The sequence below is a fragment of the Hyperolius riggenbachi genome, chromosome 2, assembly GCF_040937935.1.
Source record: "Hyperolius riggenbachi isolate aHypRig1 chromosome 2, aHypRig1.pri, whole genome shotgun sequence".
Classification (NCBI taxonomy): Eukaryota; Metazoa; Chordata; class Amphibia; order Anura; family Hyperoliidae; genus Hyperolius; species Hyperolius riggenbachi.
The window spans coordinates 253,515,854-253,532,600 of record NC_090647.1 but is presented as its reverse complement, the minus strand read 5'-3'; the positions used below and the strand labels follow the sequence as shown (position 1 = coordinate 253,532,600).

The window sequence follows — 16,747 nt, the reverse complement described above, 5'->3', positions numbered from 1 at the left end:
TCGCGTTCAAGATCCCCGCGCTGTTTTCCATCGATCCACCGTAGCAGCCCCCTCCATCTGTGATCAGGATGTGAGAATCTTTTGATTCTTAATCCCGATCACCATTCCCGTGTCTTCGGAGAGCTTGAAAACGTCATGCAAGCTCTCAGACCGGACACTTCTGTGTTCTTCCGTGTTCGATTAATAGAAACACGGTCTCAGTATCACCATCTTGTGGTCAAAAAGTATAATACACCTACATATACCAGTGTACTGTTTTACATAGAAAGTTTATTAATATTATTTTTTTTATTTTATTACTTTTAACCCCTTCCAACCCTGCCCCACATTCACAGAAATAAAACTGAAAAAGTGAAAAAAATTACATCATTTAATTTTTTTTACATAAATAGTTACCTTAGGGGCTTTTCTAATATGGATGTCATGAGAGTATACTACTGTTCATTTTGCAAAATTCTTGTAATAAGTGAAATAGTATTAAAAATCCCTAAATGGAAAAATGCTCCTTTATTTCCAGATAAAATACTATCACCATACATTGTACTAGGGACACAATTTAAACGTTGTAATAACTGGGACAAATGGGCAAATAAAATGTTTGGGTTTTATGTATCGAAGCACATTTTAATTTTAAAACTATAATGGCTGAAAACTGAGAAAATCATTTTTTTTCTTTTTTTTCTCCTTATTATTTCCTTTACAATGCATATAAAATAAAAAATTCATAGCAAAAACTACCACCCAAAGAAAGACTAATTTGTGGCGAAAAAAACAATATATAGATAATTTTAGTGTGATAAGTAACAATAAAGTTATCGCTGAATGAATGGGAGGAGCGCTGAAATGTGAAAGTTGTTTTGGTTTTTAAGGGAAAAAATCTGTGATCCTGAAGTGGTTAAAGGAGCATCACATGCTTGAAACTATTTTATTTATCTACTATTTTGAAAGGGTGCTAATAATTTTGTCCAGCCCATTTTTGGAGTTTTGTGTGACATTTTGTCCAATTTGCTTTTTTTCCCTCCCTTTTTTTTTGTTTTGTTCTAATAAACACAAAGGGAATAAACATGTGTAAAGCCAACATGTACAAGCCAGTCGCACAGAGAAACACTTCCTATGTGGCCAAAGACTTGCCATCCAGATCGCATGCCATTGCCAATCTGGATGGGCATGCTGCAGATTTCTGTAACACGCACCCAAGTACCTGATCTGGATGCGGCCTCGCATCACTTTAAGTGACGGTGACTTCCTGCATGAGTCTAAGGTGTCCTAATCAATCAGCTTAATTGGGAATTAAAAAAACATATACAGACAAAGAAGACATTGGAAAATTGAAGATACAAATATTACTCTTGGGATTGTGTATTTATTTCCCCAACCTGGGACAAACTACTCTTATGGTGAAATTGACTAATATTTCAGGTATTTTGCAAAAGTCCCAAGGGGATATCTAAAGTTTACACTTAACCCTTTGGAAGGCCCCTTCAATGAAAGTTCATAATTTCCGTTCCAAGAGGTTAAAATAAATTAAGCAAAATTGTATACGGTAGTAAAACTACTAAACTCATGGAATGTATTCAAACCAGATGGTACAGATTACAACCGGCAACTCATTCAGAATAATTCAACAAGATTAGATAATCTTAATATCACAAAAAATCTAACGAAACTGCTAGGAGCACATATTGGAGTGACAACCCTATCACATCCTGCACCAATAGCACTCAGTATGGAATAAACAACAACATATTCTTCTCAAATACCTAGAAATTTAATGCAGAAATTCTGATCAATCCCTCAAAAACATGAAAGAAGTCACTGCCCAATATTTCTCCTTTGAAGATAGTGTTAGATCCAAGAGTCTGGTCTGGAAGACACACTTAAGATAGAGCTGATTAAAGAAGGGGCACAATTTAAAAAAGAAAAAAAGGCCAACATTAATAAGCTTTTTAAGAGCGTAACATTAATTAGAACAAACACATAAAGAAAAAATCCACAGAATATTATAGATCAGCTAACAGAAACTAGGAATAACTTCTTAAGGGCAATTCAGAGCAATATTAGAGGAAAATACAGACCAATGTATTTTATGAACATAATGAACAGAAGTGGACACTACTTAGCAAAAGTATGTTAAAAAAGACTGGTCTCTGTTCTCTGTGCTATTACGGCAATCAGAGATACAAAAGGAACAAAGCTACCCTAATTCCCAGAGATCTCAAAAAGATTTCAAGAATTCTACAGAGAATTTTACAACTTAGCAGGCAAATGAAATGTCGCTGAGCTAGACAGACGAGAAAAAGTGACCCAATAAGTAAGAAAGTCTCATCTCCCCAAGTTAAATGAAAATGCAATTAAAGAACTTGAAAACCTATAGCACAGGAAGCAGTACAAGCAGCACTGAAATCCTTCACAGTTCTTTATTATAAGTAATTCGCACATATCATTACTCCAGTTTCTCGGTGCATTCAATGCTGTGGGCATAACAGAACAATCATCCATTTGCCTACTAGAAGCCCATATCACCCTCATACATAAACCAGTTAGGGAAGCGAGTAAGGAGATCTTCAACTGAGCATTCTGGGAGGTAATTGAAGTCTGTCTAAAACACATTGGAGTGGGAAGAATATGTTTAAAAGAATGATGGAGTTATATACATACCCAATGCAAGAGTAAGGGCTAACAATTTATTTTCAGACTCCTTTAACCTTCAGAACACAATGCTGTACCAAAAAAAAAACACAAAGGGGGGGGGGGGGGTAACCAGAGAGCACTGCAATATATTATAGTATTATAATAGGCAGAGAGTGCGTATCTAGAGCAAACGTCAGTAGATAAAGGTCATATTGTATTCCGCAGCCACCCTACTCTTATTACAGGGTGTTTTTATTCATATTTTGTATGTTTTCCCTACCTGATGTTGTATTGTCATTTGTGGTTTTATTATGTCTCTCAGGACTATTTTTGATCTATAATAAAATTGATTTTTGATTGGCATTCTGGTGTTTTGTTTATCTACTCACAATGCTGTACCAGTCATGCCAAGTTCAATGAAAGAATGAGCAGTTTATGACTGTGTATCTAACTTCAAAATACATCTTTCCAAATTTTCCAAATTAGCTATTTTAAATATATATCGGTACCCAACGTACCCTAGCGTGATCTAGGAGCATTAAAACTCTATTTCTCATCCATATGGGTCAGTTCTTCTTTAAAATATTTAGAGATTCAATTTTCAAGAGCTGTAAAGCAGGTTTATTTGAAGAGTTTTAAAAAAAACCTTAAACGTCTTATTTTGGGTTAACCCCTTCCTGACGCCTAACCTCAAAACCCCTCTGAAAGCCAACCCCTTCCAACACCTTGCGTTCATCACCTTTTCACATTAACATCTTTTTGTTGCCTATCCTATATCCTAACCCTCCAAATGAATTCCTAATTAACTCTAATTACCCTGAGTGATACTCTCCTTTCTTTGTCTTCCATACAGTGCTAAATCTTCACCTAGAAATTCTTCTACATAATGGCCTAGCACTGAAAAGTTATCTAGCACCTGCTTGCTAATATGTTCAGTGCCAGTAGTTCAGTTATGTAGTAGGCAAGCATTGGTTCCCAATCGACTGCCAATCAGCTGAAGTCATCCATCATTGCTGAGTACCACTCACATTAGATCAGCACTGTGAGCACAAACATACTGTATCGTATGTAGTGCCATGCATCAATATATGGAAAACCCACTGACGAATGCAGCAATTCACACAAATACAGTTTTCACCCAAAGCATTAAATAAGACCCATCACACACAGATAACAATGTATATGTTCTGACCCACAAGCCATAAATAAAACACCATAGAGTCCTAGCAGAATATTTCCCAAAAGCATTGCTACAAGACCAGCACCATCAACACCAGCATAAATGCAGCATTAAGAACCCAGAGGAAAAACTCTTTTAATACAAAGAGGAAAGAAAACAAATACAGGTTTACCAGTGATAGACACCTATAATCCTGTACTGCAACCAAACACACCTGAAGATGATACCTTAAAAGAAATCTCCCCAAAGCCTCCGAGCCTTACGGTGGCCACTGTTACACTTTTTCTGTTCCATTTTACCCCAATTCAATTAAAGCGATCAAAAGTGGGGGGGAAAAATTCAAGAGAAAATATTTTTTTCGATTGATAAATTCTTTTTTTTTAATTTTTTTTTAGATTAAAATTGATCGGAAAGGTTAGAACCTAGGTTCTCAACGTGTGGTATGCATACTCCAGGGGGTACTTCTGATGATTCCGGGAGGTACTCGGGCTTGATATACTTAACCAGGAATAACAAATTTAGCGTTTTATAAAATGATAAATCTTATTTAAACAAAGCAAAATTAGCATTTTAGCTTATTAAAAGCAATAGTAAATGCTTGGAAATTGCTTAAAACCAACTGTGTACTATGAATATATATATATATATATATATATATATATATATATACACACACACACACACAGTGGCTTGCAAAAGTATTCAGCCCCCTTGAAGTTTTCCACTTTTTGTCACATTACTGCCACAAACAGGGCCGGGACAACACAGAGGCCGGAGAGGCGGGTGCCTCTGAGCGGCAGATCATCAGGTCAGACTGGGGCGCTTTCAAAGACATTCAAATCCTCAGACAGTTAAGGAAAAAAAAGGTTTTTTTTCCACTGTCCTGCGAGACACAGCTAAGGGAGGGGAGATAAAAAGCTCTTTGCACAGTTGTTCTGAAAGAGTGCACCTAATAAGGAGTCATACATAGTTTAGACAGTAAGATTGGTAGACAGTTCCTTGTTTGTTTTTTTAACTCTTCTTAGCTGACTTCTGTCAGTGATGTCATCCAGCTGTTCCCCCAGGAAGCCGCCCAGTCAAGCATGGCTGGCTGATGGAGAATGGAATTCTAACGGGAAAGAAAAACAAAGTTTGCTTTCTTAAAACAGAAAGAATTTGCGATAATTCAGGTTGGAGTGAGCTTGAGATGTCTCCTAGGGCATCACTGCTAAATATATGCAAATTAACCATTAACAGGGCAAGAGAGAGGTATTTGTGCTGTGTGTGTGTATGTGAGAGAGAAGCCCTGCGCCCTTCCTCCATCCTGAACCTGTACTCTGGAAGTAAGGGAGACTGTAGGCTGTAAAGGCTTCTGTGCTTCTCCCTACTTCACTCCTACTAGTACTGAAAAGGACCTGAACTTACAGAAATGACACTGAAGTGTCCTAATGCTGCCATACTAGAGTAAAGGCAGCCATACATCTAGCGATGATGAGCAGATTTCACTAAGAGACAAATCTCTCTCTTATACAATCTGATTAAAGAGAGATCTGTCAGGTGCCCATACACCTCAGACTGATTCACCATCGATTTTAACATGACATCTCTTGGGAATCAGAGGAGTCCCCTGCTTCTGCTGCATCCGCCGCAACTCCCTAGTGTATAAATGTGCCCCCAGTGTGTATTTGTACATAACCTGTCCCGTGTTGCCCACCGTGCGGTGCCCATATGTCTTCTGCTCCTCCATTTGCGCTTCACACACCGCTGACATTTAGCACACGTGACATCACACATGCGCCACATACTATATGCTGGTGGCATGTGAGCCACAAATGGAACAGAAGAAGCTGAAGTTGGATGGGCACCGTGTGGTAAACGACACAGGACAGGTAATGTATAAATGCACACATGGGGGCACATTTATACATTTGGGGAACAGCACCAGGGGTTTTGTCGCATCCATCACTCGCACCACTTTACAAAGTACATAGTCGTGTCACTAACTGTCCTCTGATGAGCTCACTTTCTAATCTCTGCCATAGTCATAATATAATCTCCTACCATATTATTATTATGTATTTATAAATCACTGACATCTTCTGCAGCACATTACAGAGTACATAGCCATGTCACTGACTGTCCTCAGAGGAGCTCACTATCTAATCCTACCATGCTTATAGTCTAATGTCCTACCATATTAATACATGGGGGTGGGGTGGGAATTCTTCTTTCCGAACACTGCTCCTTTACACCGCTTGCACCTGCACCTTCTCTGGCTTTCTCTTCTTTTGAGGCTCATGCTGTCCGCATCTACTCCACTCACCACTTCCAGGTTGCTGTCATCTACCGGCCTCCTGGACAAGCCTCCACCTTCATTGACCACTTTTCAACATGGCTTCTCCACTTTCTATCCACAGACATTCCTTCCATCATCATTGGGGACTTTAACATCCCCATAGACACTAACTGTTCCACTACCACAAAATTCCTCTCACTCACCTCATCCTATGACCTCTCCCAGTGGTCCTCAACCTCCACCCACAAAGATGGCCACACTTTGGACCTAGTTTTTACCCGGCTCTGCCCAGTTTCCACATTTAATAACTCCTTATTCCCCCTTTCAGATCACAATCTCATAACTTTTACAATCAGCCTCTCCCTGCCTCCTCCAGCTACCGTAGTGCAGCCATCACGCCTATGCAGGAATTATCGCAACCTCAACCTCTGCTCCCTAGCTGACTCTCTAAAACAACCGGGCTCCCTGTCATCCTACACTGACCCCGAGTCAGCATCGGCCTACTACTCCACCACAGTCACCGCTGTCATGAACACAGCCGCCCCTCTCACCAACTTCCGCCCCCGCCGCATCAACAGACAGCCCTGGCTGACTTATCCCATCAAACAACTGAAAAGACAGTCCAGGGCAGCAGAACGGCAGTGGAGGAAAAGCTCCAATGCAGATGACTTCGCCCACTATAAAAACACGCTGCTGCAGCTTAGGGACGCTCTCTCACTTGCAAAGCAGTCATACTTCTCTACACTCATTTCTTCACAACCCCATAACCCTAAACAACTTTTCAACACCTTCAGCTCTCTTCTCCACCCCCCGCCTCCCCCTACAACCACAAGCTTGTCTGCAGAAGACTTTGCAGCATATTTTGTGAGCAAAATTGAAACACTACAGAACAGCTTTCAAAAGCAACCCTCTTCACCGGTCCAATCACCTCTTCCTTTTTCCTCTCTGCCTGGCAGCTCCCCTACTATCAACTATCCCTCTCCACATAACCACTCACCCACTCAAACCTCCTCACCGCTAACAATCTTCTCAGCCTTAACTGAACAGCGTCTTTCTTCACTAATCTCTAAAGCTAATCTTACCACATGCACCTCAGATCCTATTCCCTCTCATCTTATCCCCCAGCTCTCCTCCCCCCTCATTCCTGCTTTAACAACCTTGTTTAACCTTTCCATCTCTACTGGCATTTTTCCTTCTTCATTTAAACAAGCTATCATAACACCACTAATCAAAAAACCCTCTTTAGACTCTACTGCCCTTTCTAATTACCGCCCAGTCTCTCTCCTTCCCTTTGCCTTCAAACTGCTGGAACGCCACATTTACTCAGAGTTGTCTAACTTTCTCTCTGCTAATTCCCTGTTGGACCCCTTCCAGTCTGGCTTCCGCCCTCAACACTCTACAGAAACCGTTCTCACTAAGGTTGCCAATGTCCTCCTAGCTGCTAAAGCCAAAGGCAGATTTTCGGTACTAATACTCCTAGATCTGTCCTCTGCCTTCGACACTGTTGATCATACCCTACTTCTCCAGACCCTCTCAACACTGGGAATCAAGGGCCTAGCACACTCATGGCTCAACTCTTACCTGTCTGGACGTTCTTTCATGGTCTCCTATGCCAATACCAACTCCTCTCCACGCCCACTATCTGTGGGAGTACCACAAGGGTCAGTCCTTGGACCCCTCCTCTTTTCCATTTACACCCATGGCCTGGGACAGATAATAAGCTCTTTTAGGTTTCAATATCACCTCTATGCTGATGACACCCAAATTTATTGTTCTGCCCCAGACCTCTCCACAATACTATCAAAAATCCCCGAATGTCTATCTGCTGTATCTACGTTTATGTCATCCCGCTTCCTTAAATTCAATATGAGCAAAACGGAGATTGTGATATTTCCACCTTCGCTCTCTGGTCCACCTCCCATTGTCACAATCAATGTAGATAACACCCCAATAGCATCAACCCCCAAAGCTTGTTGCCTAGGGGTAACTCTGGACTCTGAGCTCTCCTTTAAACCACATATTAACACTTTAACTACCTCCTGCTACTTCCATCTCAAAAACATTTCCAGAATCCGTCCCTTCCTTTCACAAGAAGCAACTAAAATGCTTGTGCATGCCCTAATCATCTCCCGTCTTGACTACTGCAACACCCTACTCTGTGGTCTACCAAAAAGCAGACTGGCACCTCTCCAATCCCTACTAAACTCTGCGGCCCCTCTCATCCACCTCTCTTCTAGATCCTCTGAGGCAGCCCCTCTCTGCCAATCCCTCCATTGGCTACCAGTTGCCCAAAGGATCCAGTTTAAACTTCTCACACTTGCATACAAAGCCCTACACAAGCTATCACCTCCATACATTTCCTCTTTAATCTCCAGATACCTCCCCGCCCGGGCCCTCCGTTCCTCACAGGAGATCCTTTTGTCCTCCAGCCTAGTCACCTCCTCTCACTCTCGCATCCAAGACTTCTCACGGGCTGTCCCTCTCCTTTGGAACTCCCTCCCTCAGCCGGTTTGTCATGCCACGAGTCTGGAAACCTTCAAACGTACTCTGAAAACACACCTGTTCAGACAAGCCTATAATTTGCTATAGGCAGCACTGAAGGCACACTGGCTCACCCACTAATCCTTGTGTTTCCTTCCCTTTTGTTTCCTCCCCACTACCCTCAAGATTGTAAGCCCGCAAGGGCAGGGACGTCCTTCTAGTGTTTCTCATACTGCTGTTATTTTAACATATGTACATGTACCAACTACATATCAACTATGTATTTATCTATATTTATTCTATACAATGTCATGACTGTACAGTGTCTTGTATTTCTTATGTATATTTGTTCCCCATTATTTGTTTGTATTATGTACAGCGCTACGGAAGATGATGGCGCTATATAAATAAAAAATAATAATAATAGTAATAATAATATTATGTATTTATATAGCACTGACATCTTCTGCAGCACTTTACAGGGTACATAGTCATGTCACCGACTGTCTTCAGAGGCGCTCACAATCTAATCCTACCATACTCCTAGTCTAATACCCTACAATATTACTATTATGTATTTATATAGCACTGACATCTTCTGCAGCACTGTAGAGTGTACATAGTCATGTCACTGACTGTCCTCAGAGGAGCTCACAATCTAATCCCTGCCATAGTCATAGTCTAATGTCCTAACATATTATTATTATTATTATGTATTTATATAGCACTGACATCTTCTGCAGCACATTACAGACTACATAGTCATGTCACTGACTGTCCTCAGAGGAGCTCACTATCTAAGCCCTGCCAAAGTCATAGTGTAATGTACTAACATATTATTATTATTATGTATTTATATAGCACTGACATCTTCTGCAGCACTGTACAGAGTACATAGTCTTGTCACTGACTATCCTCAGAGGAGCTCACAATCTAATCCCTTCTATAGTCATATACTAATATTTTCACTATAGGATTGTTTGGGGGAATCCAGTTGACTTGTATGTTTTTGTACCAGTATGTTTTGAAGATGTAGGAGAATATCAAGTATCTGAATGAAATCTGGGGGCACTTATACCTGGCTTCCTATATTGGGGGAACCTATACCTGGAGTGATACTGGGGGGCCCCTATACCTGTACCTGGCTACCTAACCATGGGGCACCTATACCTGGCTACCTAAAACTCATAGCAAAATAAGACTGCAAGTGATCTCCAGTACTGTGATGATTACTGTATGCGTGCCAAATGCAGTCCTGTGGAGCAGCTCTCTATATACACCAGCCTGTAAAGAGGAACAATAACTGAGATGTGGCCGATGAAAGGGGGGGGGGGGGCGCACTTGGGCAGCTCAGCCTCTGTTGGTGATAGACCTTGTCCCGGCCCTGGCCACAAACATGAATCAATTTTATTGGAATTCCACGTGAAAGACCAATACAAAGTAGTGTACATGTGAGAAGTGGATCGAAAATCATACATCATTCCAAACATTTTTTTCAAATAAATAACTGCAAAGTGGGGTGTGCGTAATTATTCGGCCCCCTGAGTCAATACTTTGTAGAATCACCTCTTGCTGCAATTACAGCTGCCAGTCTTTTAGGGTATGTCTCTACCAGCTTTGCACATCTAGAGACTGAAATCATTGCCCATTCTTCTTTGCAAAACAGCTCCAGCTCAGTCAGATTAGATGGACAGCGTTTGTGAACAGCAGTTTTCAGATCTTGCCACAGATGCTCGATTGGATTTAGATCTGGACTTTGACTGGGCCATTCTAACACATAGATATGTTTTGTTTTAAACCATTCCATTGTTGCCCTGGCTTTATGTGTAGGGTCGTTGTCCTGCTGGAGGGTAAACCTCCGCTCCAGTCTCAAGTCTTTTGCAGCCTCCAAGAGGTTTTCTTCCAAGTTTGTCCTGTATTTGGCTCCATCCATCTTCCCATCAACTCTGACCAGCATCCCTGTCCCTGCTGAAGAGATGCACCCCCGAGCATGATGCTGCCATCACCACATTTGACAGTGGGTATGGTGTGTTCAGAGTGATGTGCAGTGTTAGTTTTCCGCCGCACATAGCGTTTTGCGTTTTGGCCAAAAAGTTCCATTTTGGTCTCATCTGACCAGAGCACCTTCTTCCACATGGTTGCTGTGTCCCCCACATGGCTTGTGGCAAACTGCAAACGGGACTTCTTATGCTTTCTGTTAACAATGCCTTTCTTCTTGCCACTCTTCCATAAAGGCCAACTTTGTACAGTGCATGACTAATAGTTGTCCTATGGACAGAGTCTCCCACCTGAGCTGTAGATCTCTGCAGCTCATCCAGAGTCACCATGGGCCTCTTGACTGCATTTTTGATCAGCGCTCTCCTTGTTCGGCCTGTGAGTTTAGGTGGATGGCCTTGTCTTGGTAGGTTTACAGTTGTGCCATACTCCTTCCATTTCTGAATGATCGCTTAAACAGTGCTCCGTGGAATGTTCAAGGCTTTGGAAATCTTTTTGTAGCCTAAGCCTGCTTTAAATTTTGCAATAACTTGATCCCTGACCTGTCTTGTGTGTTCTTTGGACTTCACGGTGTTGTTGCTCCCAATATTCTCTTAGACAACCTCTGAGGTCCTCACAGAGCAGCTGTATTTGGACTGACATTAGATTACAACAGGTGCACTCTATTTAGTCATTAGCACTCATCAGGCAATGTCTATAGGCAACTGACTGCACTCAGATCAAAGGGGGCCGAATAATTATGCACACACCACTTTGCAGTTTGGAATCATGTATGATTTTCGTTCCACTTCTCATGTGTACACCACTTTGTGTTGGTCCTTCATGAGGAATTCCAATAAAATTCATTCATGTTTGTGGCAGTAATATGACAAAATGTGTAAAACTTCAAGGGGGCTGAATACTTTTGCAACCCAATGTGTATATATATATATATATATATATATATATATATATTTTTTTTTTTTTTTTTTTTTAAAGGGGTACTTGTGATAATGTTTACTATGCTAGGGGGTACTTGGTGAGTACAGGGTTTTAAAAGGGGTACATATCAATAAAATGTTGAGAAACACTGGGTAAGAACAATCAAATCAATTTTGTCAGAAATTGAATGGTGTGTGGAAGGTTGTATTAAAGTAATTTGAGCTCATTTTAAGTTTCAAAGTGGCACATTAGATAAAATGTATTTCTTCACTGTAATAAATGTAGTGTTGTTGATTGATAAAAATAAATGAGGAACAGATTTGTTAATGTAAGGTACATTTTCTAAGGTTGTTTGTGTTGTGTGCCTTTATATATAGCAGTGATGGCACAGAGAACCCCATACACATGTATAAATTAAAATGTATATATTATTACATCTAATTTATATGTTTTATACAATGGTTTTTGTCGTCATTGTGTCAAAATCGAACATACATGTGTGGTACATACAGTGGTGTGAAAAACTATTTGCCCCCTTCCTGATTTCTTCTTCTTTTGCATGTTTGTCACACTTAAATGTTTCTGCTCATCAAAAAACGTTAACTATTAGTCAAAGATAACATAATTGAACACAAAATGCAGTTTTAAATGATGGTTTTTATTATTTAGTGAGAAAAAAAACTCAAAACCTACATGGCCCTGTGTGAAAAAGAAATTGCCCCCTGAACCTAATAACTGGTTGGGCCACCCTTAGCAGCAATAACTGCAATCAAGCGTTTGCGATAACTTGCAACAAGTCTTTTACAGCGCTCTGGAGGAATTTTGGCCCACTCATCTTTGCAGAATTGTTGTAATTCAGCTTTATTTGAGGGTTTTCTAGCATGAACCGCCTTTTTAAGGTCATGTCACATCATCTCAATAGGATTCAGGTCAGGACTTTGACTAGGCCACTCCAAAGTCTTCATTTTGTTTTTCTTCAGCCATTCAGAAGTGGATTTGCTGGTGTGTTTTGGGTCATTGTCCTGCTGCAGCACCCAAGATCGCTTCAGCTTGAGTTGACGAACAGATGGCCGGACATTCTCCTTCAGGATTTTTTGGTAGACAGTAGAATTCATGGTTCCATCTATCACAGCAAGCCTTCCAGGTCCTGAAGCAGCAAAACAACCCCAGACCATCACACTACCACCACCATATTTTACTGTTGGTATGATGTTCTTTTGCTGAAATGCTTTGTTACTTCTACGCCGGATGTAACACGACACGCACCTTCCAAAAAGTTCAACTTTTGTCTCGTCGGTCCACAAGGTATTTTCCCAAAAGTCTTGGCAATCATTGAGATGTCTTTTAGCAAAATTGAGACGAGCCTTAATGTTCTTTTTGCTTAAAAGTGGTTTGCGCCTTGGATATCTGCCATGCAGGCCGTTTTTGCCCAGTCTCTTTCTTATGGTGGAGTCGTGAACACTGACCTTAATTGAGGCAAGTGAGGCCTGCAGTTCTTTAGATGTTGTCCTGGGGTCTTTTGTGGCCTCTCGGATGAGTTTTCTCTGCGCTCTTGGGGTAATTTTGGTCGGCCGGCCACTCCTGGGAAGGTTCATCACTGTTCCATGTTTTTGCCATTTGTGAATAATGGCTCTCACTGTGGTTCGCTGGAGTCCCAAAGCTTTAGAAATGGCATTATAACCTTTACCAGACTGATAGATCTCAATTACTTTTTGTTCTCATTTGTTCCTGAATTTCTTTGGATCTTGGCATGATGTCTAGCTTTTGAGGTGCTTTTGGTCTACTTCTCTGTGTCAGAAAGCTCCTATTTAAGTGATTTCTTGATTGAAACAGGTGTGGCAGTAATCAGGCCTGGGGGTGACTACAGAAATTGAACCTCAGGTGTGATAAACCACAGTTAAGTTATTTTTTAACAAGGGGGGCAATCACTTTTTCACACAGGGCCATGTAGATTTGGAGTTTTTTTTCTCACTAAATAATAAAAACCATCATTCAAAACTGCATTTTGTGTTCAATTATGTTATCTTTGACTAATAGTTAACGGTTTTTGATGAGCAGAAACATTTAAGTGTGACAAACATGCAAAAGAATAAGAAATCAGGACGGGGGCAAATAGTGTTTCACACCACTGTAGGTTACAAGAGTCTAATTTTTCATTTGAGTGAAAAAAAAATGATCGAAATTGTCAAATTGGGAAAAAAATGTAATGTGTGTGGCCACCATTAGACATGAACTTTACTCTGATTAGCCCAACGTTACCAATGGGTCTGCACCATACGAAAACGAATGCTGCAAACCCTACAATCACATTTACCAATCATCTAGTATTAATTATTAGAACCAATAATATGGGTTCATTCTGTTGTTCTTCAGCAATATCAAGCGCATAATACAATCAAACAAACATGACATGTGACACTACATTGGAGAAACCTCATACAAACTGCTGATGAGCATAAATCTAAACAAACCCACTATAAGATACAGGGGATGACTTTGCTTTAGTGCTGACCATTATTTAAACTAATCAAAACAAGACAAATAGGCACATTTTAACAAAAAGATATACAATTAACCTCTCCCTAAAGAATGTTTGTAAATAGTGTGAACCATTAGAGGGGTTGGGGGTGTTTACAAGCATTACTTATCTTTAGAGATGGCCCGAACGGTTCGCCGGTGAACGGTTCCCAGCGAACCGGGATTGGCGATCGCTGAACTTTTCCAGAAGTTCGATTCGCCCCCATAGTACATCATTAGGGTCAACTTTGACCCTTCACATCACAGTCAGCAGGCACATTGTAGCCAGTCAGGCTACACTGCCTCCTGGAGGCCCTCCCCCCTTATAAAATGCATGCAGTGTCAGGCATTGGACTCACTCGTGTGCCTGTAGTAATTAGAGAAGGGTGAGCTGTTTCAGACTCTCATAGGGAAAGCTTAGTTAGGCTCTTGTAAGCTTATTAACTTGCTCCTTGCTGATTCTTATTGCTAAAAAAGCACCCCTCAACAGCTCTTTTGAGAGCTAATCTTGTTCTTGTGATCTATTTTTTTGTGTGTGGCCAACTTGCATTATATTTATATACATCCTTGTCAGTCAGTCGCAGCTGGCCTTTGGCCCCTTAATTCCTACTGTGCCACTGCCAGGCCCAGCACATTCAGTGACTACCTGTGTGTGTGACAGGTCGCTGCACATTTGTAATCCCAATCACTGCACCTGTTCACTGTTTAGTCCAACTACCTACTTACGTGAGCGCACGCATTGTTAATACAATGATGGCACCAAAGTGCCATCATCCCAGGGCTCAGCGGTGTGGACATTTTTTTGGGTGTCTGCCTCAGATGAGAGCAATGCAATCTGTACTCTCTGCCACCAAAAATTGAGCCGTGGAAAGACCAAGACCCGTGTAGGGACAACTACCTTACGAATGCACATGATTACAAAGCACAAACTGCAATGGGATGACCACCTGAGAAAAAGCAGCACACAAAAGCAAAGCCACACACCGCAGAGGAAGATACCAGGCCGCAATTATTTCTCAAAAAAGGCGATACCTAAACTGTACCGTGATGTTGAAAGGCAAGTGGTGACATCTCTGGCACACAGCGCTGGGTCAAGGATCCATCTGACCATGGATGCCTGGTCTGACTGTAAAGCACGCCCGAAGACTAAGTCAGTCCCCACACACAGTATCTCTGCCTGCACGCCGTGTGACTGCCTGCCCCAAGACTAAGTCGGCCCCACACAGCATCTCTGCCTGCAGGCCGCTTGACTGCCTTCTCCTCCACCACCAACAGGGTCCAGGACTCCAGGCAGATTCCTGAATTTTTAAGGCCGCTGCTTTTATGGTGCGTGTACATGCCTGCCTAAGCTGCAACAACAAAACAAAAGGCATGTACATGTGCCAATTCCCATTCATGATCGTTACCTTGCTGCGATGATGGAGCTTGCGTATATGAGTGTCTCGGGGGGGCACACCCAAGATAATAAGGTCGTTGCTTCATTGTGGACAGACCAAATTCGATCAGCTGGACATTCACTGTTGTTGTATCATTGAGCTACCACAGCCTGGCGACCATATGGGCTTGAAAACTGCCACAGCCTGCACTTTCACCATAGTGCGCGCCAGTCCAGCACGGCCGTCACTACACAAACAGCTGTTTGCGGTGCGTTGCACAATGAGTTTGGTGTGTCAGCGTGAAGCAGTACACTAATTACACTCCCTGATTGATGTATACACATGCAAGATGTTTTAAAGCACTTTAGGCCTCCAATTTAGCATGCAATCTGATTTCTGCCCTTAAAATGCTGCTTTGCGTCAAATCCAGATTTTTCCCCGGGACTTTTGGCGTCTATCCTACTCATCCATGCAAAAACTCAGATGTTAGACCCCTTGAAACATCTTTTTCATCACTTTTGCGGCCAGCATAAATGTTTCTAGTTTTCAAAGTTCGCCTCCCCATTGAAGTCTATTGCGGTTCGCGAACATTTGCGGAGGTTCGCGAACCCGGTTTGCGAACCTAAAATCGGAGGTTCGGGCCACCTCTACTTATATTTGGGAGGCTGCTCCCTAACCTGTGAGCCTGTTCAAAGGCAAATATCTGCATCAGCCTGCACACTGCTCATCACATCTGTGAGTGCATAGAGGTGTCTTCAATTCACTCCTACAACTAAGGTTCTTTGCAGTCACAAACAATCTACAGAAATTTGCCTTTGAGCAGGCTTTGCCTTGAGAAAGGGACCCCATATGGTCCCAAAACGTTGGCTTTTTGTACTCTTTTCTACGAATGAATAAAGATATATTTAGGAGGTGCCAGATTTACCTTTGATTGATTGTACCTGATTAAGGCACCTCCATTCAGCTGTAGCACTTCTGCACCAATTTCTGTGGCTGATCCAATACTGTGAGTGCGAGTGAGACAACTCCAATTGCTGCTACAGCTGCGGGTCTGGCTAGAGGAGATGGTGGAGAACATACTGGGGAGGGAGAGAGGGAGGAGGGGGGGGAGGGGCTAGGAAGCAGCACCCAAAGGTAAGTAAGGCTTATCACCCCCTCCCCAGCAGCCTACACTATTTATGACTCTCCCTTAGGGTTCCTTTTTACATTTTATTAAATAGGTACTCAGTTTCTTTTAAAACATGCTATGGCTTTGCAAATTAGTTTTACAAGTGCACAGGACAGAAAACTTTTATAATTCTATTCAATGCAAAAGATCACAGACTCTAACTGAATCTGTATTTTTTTTTATCAGCCATCTTTAAATTTACC

At 41.7% G+C, this 16,747-nt stretch overlaps 1 protein-coding gene across 7 annotated transcripts in view; it reads right to left on the bottom strand.

Annotated features, from left to right (window-relative positions):
- Positions 1-16,747, bottom strand: part of GTF2IRD1 (GTF2I repeat domain containing 1) — a 157,898-nt gene that overhangs the window by 82,011 nt on the left and 59,140 nt on the right. The window lies entirely within an intron of this gene.